Genomic DNA, 7393 nt, shown 5'->3' on the forward strand with positions numbered 1-7393 from the left:
GCACACCTCTTAGATTCTTTTAGGGTTTCATTAGGCATACAATAGACTAAATCAAGTGAGAAATGCAAGGAAGTGGGGCGGCAAAGCATGTGCAAGAAGGAATTTACACATGGATGACAAAAATTACATAGAACATGCTAGAACTAAATAGCATGCATGAATGACTCCTAGATGGTTCATATATGGCACGCCCACTATGTAATGCAAAATGGCATATTTTGTTGATTTGTTTCATGCAAAGTGTTTGGCACATACATGGAATTTATGTAGACAAAATATAGGAAACAAAAATGACAAAACTTTAGGTGGATTCAAAAATTAAAAAAGCATGTTCTTCATGTTCATATGAGACTCAAGAAAATGAAAAGCATGGCAACCCTAAAACATGGAAACCTAAAATGGCATGGAAGGCTCACAAGAACAAGGTGTGAACCCTAAAGCTATTCGGCCACACAAAGAAAGCAAGGAGTAGGGAAGTGACCGAAAGCAAAAAGACTCAAAAAGACTCAAAGAGACTCAAAAGGATTAGATGTTACCCTTGTAGAACCTTGGCTCTTGATACCACTTGATGGGTTCCTCCTTCCATGGTTGATGTAGAGTATGAAGGGGAAGACCTTGCCCTTGATCTAGGTTCAACAAGGAAGACAAAAAGGGAAGTTTAGGATGGAGAAAAGGAAGATGGCCGTGAGGTCTAGGTGGTTGGGCGGAAACTTTTTAGGTGATGGTGTTTGGTGATTTAGGTTGGCTCACTCCAAGGTAGGTGGAGGCCACTCTAGGTATCACTCTCCAAGGGTGGAGAATGAAGGTAGGCTAGCCGAAGCAACCCTAGGGACTAAGGATAGGATTTGAGGCAAAGAAATGCTCTCTCAAATTCATATAATCCAAAGTATTTACAAGTGGTGGGGTGTTGGGTATTTATAGGAGGGGAGGCATCTAGGGTTGCATTTGGAGCAATGCATGGCCGAAATTCACAAGGCACATGCACTCCAAATGCAATGCCAAATGAACCCTAGATGCTACTTGGTGGCCAAGGATGGAATCTAAGGGGTTAGATTGGCTACAACTAGGTGCATGATAAGTCCATGCAACCTTTGCCCTCCACTTGGGCCTAAGCCTTTCTAAAACCAAAAATATGTCCAAAAACCACCAAAATAGGCGTCACCTCCTAATGGAATACCCTAGCCCAAAATAAAAACCCTAATCATCTAAGGCACCCCATAATACAAGGGTAAAATGGGAAATACAAGGAAAATAAATCCTATGACTAAAATACCCCAAAATACAAGGGTAAAATTGGCAAATAAAATAAACCCTATACTAATGAGGCCTAGGAGAGTACTAATACTCTATGATCATGAGGAGAGTATCCTTTGGTGTGTGAACACCCTCCTCCTCTTCAACTCTCCTAGCCATGGACCTAGTGATGGGGCCCACGTGTGTCTTCAAGGATGGTCCTCCATCACAAGGGGTACAGCGTGTGGAGGATCTTCTTCATGCTCTTCCTCCTCTCCCTCATGATGGGACCCATGATCACTGTGATGAGATCCATGGATGTTGTGATGACGCATGAGTTCCATCATTTGCGCCATTTGGTCTTTAAGTTGTGAAAGCTCGGTTGTGAGCTTTTTGTTTTGCTCCTCCAATGCTTCCATTTTCTTGATCTTCTTTGCGCGTGTGAGGACAGAGAGATGACCAGCCACTTTCTAAAATGAATTTTTTAATCTAATTAGTTTATTCATGAACACGCTCTTGACATGAGCTTGATAACCCTCCATTTTTAAGGCGATGCCTTTTTAAAACAGAGTGTTACTACCCTCCTTGACTTATGATCTCTCCTCAACGGAGAATCTCGATAATTATGGGTCTCTTTTACTCATGTCAAGAGGTATTGGTGAACCTAGAATGCATGATTTATGAGGATGCATGATATCTTTATTGGTAATGATGCACATGCTCCTCACTTTTATTATATTTTCACACATGGTCTTTCCTCTCATGTCATGGTTTTTTCATGCATGGGGATTATTTTTTAGACCTTATCACGAGGTTATTTATTAATGCACAAACAATTGCACATAAGCATTTACACAAACAATTCACTCATCCACGAACAGTCACGAGTGAATCACGAGGTAGGGGTATCCTGCAGAAATGGTGCATATTCAAGGTAGGTTCTAACTGTTCTCACCAGTCCAAGGCCCCCAAGGTGCCCCCATTATAGGGACCCAATTCCTCTCGTCGTGGGTCGATGGAAAGTTCCAACGCACCGTCGGACTCAAGTTCATGGTTATCACCTTGAGTGATGTTTTCCGACAACGGTCTACGGGCACCTATAGACCCATTCGACAACCGGCCGTACTAACATCCACTCCCTATGGTTAATCACTCATGCCCCCGGGTATAGAGGGAACTGTTGTGTGCAAAGGTTTGTGTGCAGTTTTTATTTCAAACAATTGCGGAATTTAAACATTCAACAGTTATTAAAAGCCATATAATAAATTATGTTATCATACAAGCAAGGGGTAACGAAGTAATTTTTAACTATTATTTGTTAAAAACAATCTGTCACTAAATGGGACTGACTCTCGAAGCTTCCCCAGTGGAGTCGCCATCTGTCGCCACCGGCCCAAACGGGCCTCGGCGGTCGCGAAGACAGTCGAGCTCGCTTTTATTTTAGTTTTGAAAATGTATTGGATTATTAGAATGACTTGTTCTCAAACTGAGACCTTGTCGATCTTATCCAATTTATTTATTAAAAGTCTCACCAATCCATGTTAATCCCAAGCGGGACCCTCCATGGATTAGTGGTTTTCGTAGTAAAAGGGTTCGTGGAGTCGCCACCAATGTTTTACTCAAAACATTGGAAAAAGGGATAAGGCAATTGATTTTATAAATCAACTTTGGCCATTACAACCAGAGTTGGGTAAGGGAGTCGGTTACGCGTGGGGAAGGTGTTAGCACCCCACAGCGCCCCTTTCGGGTTCCCTATGACAGATTATTTCTAAAATAACAGTGTAAAATTACTAAATTACCCCTATTTATTCTAAGCAATTATAAATTAACTATCTACATGATGACAGTTTAAATATGCACACAGAAAGCAGTAAAAGGAAGGACTTTAAGAAGAAACCTTTGAAGCGTGCTTTTATATATTTCGTAAAACTGGGAAGCTTTTTGGCGTTCCCTCGCTCTACAAGCTCGCTCGCTCCTTCCTAAAAACTTTTGACTACGGAAATCCGGAGGATTTCCCTTCGACTAGGTTCGATCCTCAAGCAAAATGGCTCGGGGCTCAAGAACTTCGTCGGATCAACTCTCCAAGTGATTTCTAGGGCAGAACACTGCTCAAAAACCCCAGAATACTCAAGGAGAGGGTTGAAACTGTGTGAAAAAGTGTAGAATGACGTCCAATTGACGTCATATTTATAGGGAACAGGCCCAATACGGGCTACAGAATCAATACGGCCGTATTGAAATTTTTGAACTTCAATACGGCCGTATTGAGTTCAATACGGCCGTATTGAAATTCAGAAATTTCAATATGGCCGTATTGAGTTCACTGCGGCTGTATTGAAGCTTCAATACGGCCGTATTGATTTCAGTACGGCCGTATTGAAGTTTCAGAAACTTCAATACGGCCGTATTGAGTTCACTGCGGCCGTATTGAAGCTTCAATACGGCCGTATTAAGTTCAGTACGGCCGTATTGGGCTTCATTCCCTCCACTTCCTTATTTTGAGCTATTCTAAGACCTCTAGACCTACAGAGAACCCTCCTAGGGCCTTCCAGGAGTCCTTCTGGCTGATCTTCCTTCAGTCTTCGAGAGTCTTCAAGCTTTATTTCCGACCCGGGCAATTTTAGGGGTCTACATTGCTTCCCAGATAATCGATCATTGCCCAAATAATCGATTATTCCAAAGACTTCTGGAATTCCTTTTCTCCTAGATAATCGATTATTGCTCAAATAATCGATTATTCTCATAGGCTCACTTACAATAATCGATTAAATTTTAAAAATCGATTATTCCAGAGAAGTTTTTCTTCTCTTATTTCTAACCTTTTAAACCATTCCAAATCTAATTCAACTCTTAAACACACACTCTTTTATGCATTATACATCAATCTTTTACAATCAAACAATCAATCCCAAGTACACAATCACAATCAATTCAAACAAGACTCATTGATTATTCCTAGTTCAATTCTTAATTGATTAAATCTTTCTCTTGGTAGAGGTTTTGTATATATGTCAGCTAATTTCTTGCTGGTTTCAACAAACTCTACATCACAATCATTTTTCTGAACATGATCTCTTAAAAAGTGGTGTCTTATCTCTATATGTTTTGTCCTAGAGTGCAAAATTGGATTTTTGGTCAGATTTATTGCACTTGTATTGTCACAACTCAAAGGAATTTTATTCAGCTCAGTTCCATAATCTCTTAGTTGTTGTTTCATCCAAAGAATTTGAGTACAACAACTCCTAGCAGCTATATATTCAGCCTCAGCTATACTTAAAGCAACACAAACTTGCTTTTTGCTATGCCATGAGACTAGTGCACTTCCTAGTAGGTGACAAGTACCACTTGTGGTTTTCCTATCAAGTCTACACCCAGCATAATCTGAATCTGAGTAGCCTATCAGACTTAGTGAGACTCCTTTTAGATACCACAAACCTACATTAATTGTTCCTTTCAAATATTTAAGAATTCTCTTAGATTTCATGTGAGATTCTTTTGGATTTTCCTGAAATCTTGCACACAAGCACACAACAAACATTATATCAGGCCTACTAGCTGTCAAATATAAAAGTGATTCAATGATACCTCTATACTTTGAGTTATCAACAACTATGCCTTTCTCATCCAAGTCAAGATTGCATGTGTTTGATATTGGTGTTGCATCCTTCTTACACCCTTCCATACCAAACTTCTTTAATAGTTCATTGCAATACTTGCTTTGACTTATGAAGATTCCATCACTCATTTGTTTGATTTGCAACCCCAAGAAGAATGTAAGCTCCCCCATCATTGACATTTCAAATTCACCTTGCATGGTCTTAGCAAATTCTTTGCATAGAGAGACATTAGTGGATCCAAAAACAATGTCATCCACATAGATTTGAACATACATTGTATCATTTTTAAAATTTTTCACAAACAATGTATTATCTACTTTTCCTCTTACATAGTCATTTTCAATCAAAAATTTGCTTAGCCTGTCATACCATGATCTTGGAGCTTGTTTCAAGCCATAGAGTGCCTTTTTGAGTTTGTACACATGATTAGGATACTTAAAATCAACAAAACCAGGTGGTTGCTCCACATATACTTCTTCTTGTATCAACCCATTAAGAAAAACACTTTTCACATCCATTTGATAAAGCATGAAATTCATTATAGAAGAATAAGCAAGAAGTAATCTAATGGCTTCTATCCTTGCTACAGGGGTAAAAGTCTCATCATAATCAATTCCCTCTTCTTGATTATACCCCTTAGCCACTAGCCTTGCCTTATTTCTTATAATAATTCTTGATTCATCAAGCTTATTTCTAAAAACCCACTTGATTCATCAAGCTTATTTCTAAAAACCCACTTAGTTCCTCTTGCATAGCCATTAACCAATGTTCATCTTTTAGTGCTTCATCTATAGTCTTAGGTTCAACTTGTGACACAAAAGCCATAGTATTACAAATATTCTTGATGGCTCTTCTAGTTGACACTCCCTTACCAATATTTCCGATTATATTTTCCATTGATAAGTCCCTAAAAGTTTTCTATTCCTTAGGCAATTGTTCACTTGTATCTTCAGTGGTTTCATTTGATTCACTCTCTTTAGGCTTTTCATTAGGTTCACTTTCTAATAGAGGTTGATCAAGCAAATCAGTCAAGTCTTCTATTTCAGTTTGCTTTGTCTCTTGTTTGTTAGTCTCATCAAACACAACATGAACTGATTCTTCAACAATTAGAGTTCTCTTGTTATATATTCTATAGGCTTTGCAATTTGTAGAATATCCTAAGAAGATTGCCTTATCAGCTTTTGCATCAAATTTTCCAAGTTACTCTTTTCCATTGTTTAGCACAAAACACTTACACCCAAATACTCTAAAGTATGAAATGTTAGGTTTCCTCCCATTATAAATTTCATAGGGTGTTTTCTTTAGTATGGGTCGGATCAGAACTTTGTTTAACACATGACAAGCTGTGTTAATAGCATCAGCCCAAAAAATTTGGGTAATTTGGTCTCATTCAACATAGTCCTAGCTAATTCCTTAAGAGGCCTATTTTTCCCCTCAACAACCCCATTTTGTTGAGGTGTCCTAGGTGCTGAAAAATTATGATTAATATCATGCTCCTCACAAAATTTTTGGAACAGAATATTTTGGAATTCACCTCCATGGTCACTTCTAATAGAGGTGATGTTTGAGTTCTTTTCATTTTAAACAAGCTTGGCAAATTTCTTAAAGGCATTAAAAGTTTCATTTTTATTTGCAAGAAACATAACCCATGTGAATCTTGAATAGTCATCTACAATAACTAACCCATAGTAGTTCCCACCTAGACTCATGGTCCTTGAAGGACCAAACAAATCCAAGTGAATTAATTGTAAAGGTCTAGTAGTTGAAATCTGATTTTTGCTTTTAAAGCTAGCCTTCACTTGCTTGCCCTTTTGACAAGCATCACATAGTTTGTCCTTACTAAACTTGAGTTTAGGTAATCCTATCACTAACTCTTTTCTACTGAGTTTGTTTAAGTGATCCATGTGAATATGTGCAGCTCTCCTATGCCAAAGCCAAATGTTGTCTTCTTTGGTTATTAAGCACTTGGTGTTGGAAATTTCTATTGAGTGCTGTAAGTCAAGCATGTATATGTTGTCAATCCTTTTTCCAATGAATCTAATTTCTTTTGTCTCTTTATCACAGATCAAGCAACAAGTATTATCAAATTCAATTTTAAAACCTTTATCATTAAGTTGACTTATACTCAGCAAATTATGTTTCGGCCCTTTAACAAACAATACATTTTCAATCAATGTTAGGGAGGAGGTGTGACACCCTTACTACCCCAACACATATATTGTATAAATAAACTAAGGAAATAAAATTTTCAACGTCGGTAAAAGGGTTCACGTAAAAACCTTTAGAAAGATTCTTCGATATCCAAAATATTTTGAAAAAGAAACTTGGAAAATAAAATATAAGAGGTTACAAAATGTTTTCAAAATAATAAGTACAGCTCCATTTACAAATAAAGTTCATGTCCTAGAAGTCCTCTACCCCGATGTCACAATATCAGAGCATACCCACAACTCAACTGTTGGTATTCTAGATGCCACTCATAGCCGGATCTTCCTCACCTAAAACATCCACAAATTATACGGTGAGAAAAGAAAACATCTATA

This window comes from Cajanus cajan, chromosome 9 (genome assembly GCF_000230855.2).
Source record: "Cajanus cajan strain Asha chromosome 9, NIPB_CcT2T_4, whole genome shotgun sequence".
Taxonomy (NCBI): domain Eukaryota; kingdom Viridiplantae; phylum Streptophyta; class Magnoliopsida; order Fabales; family Fabaceae; genus Cajanus; species Cajanus cajan.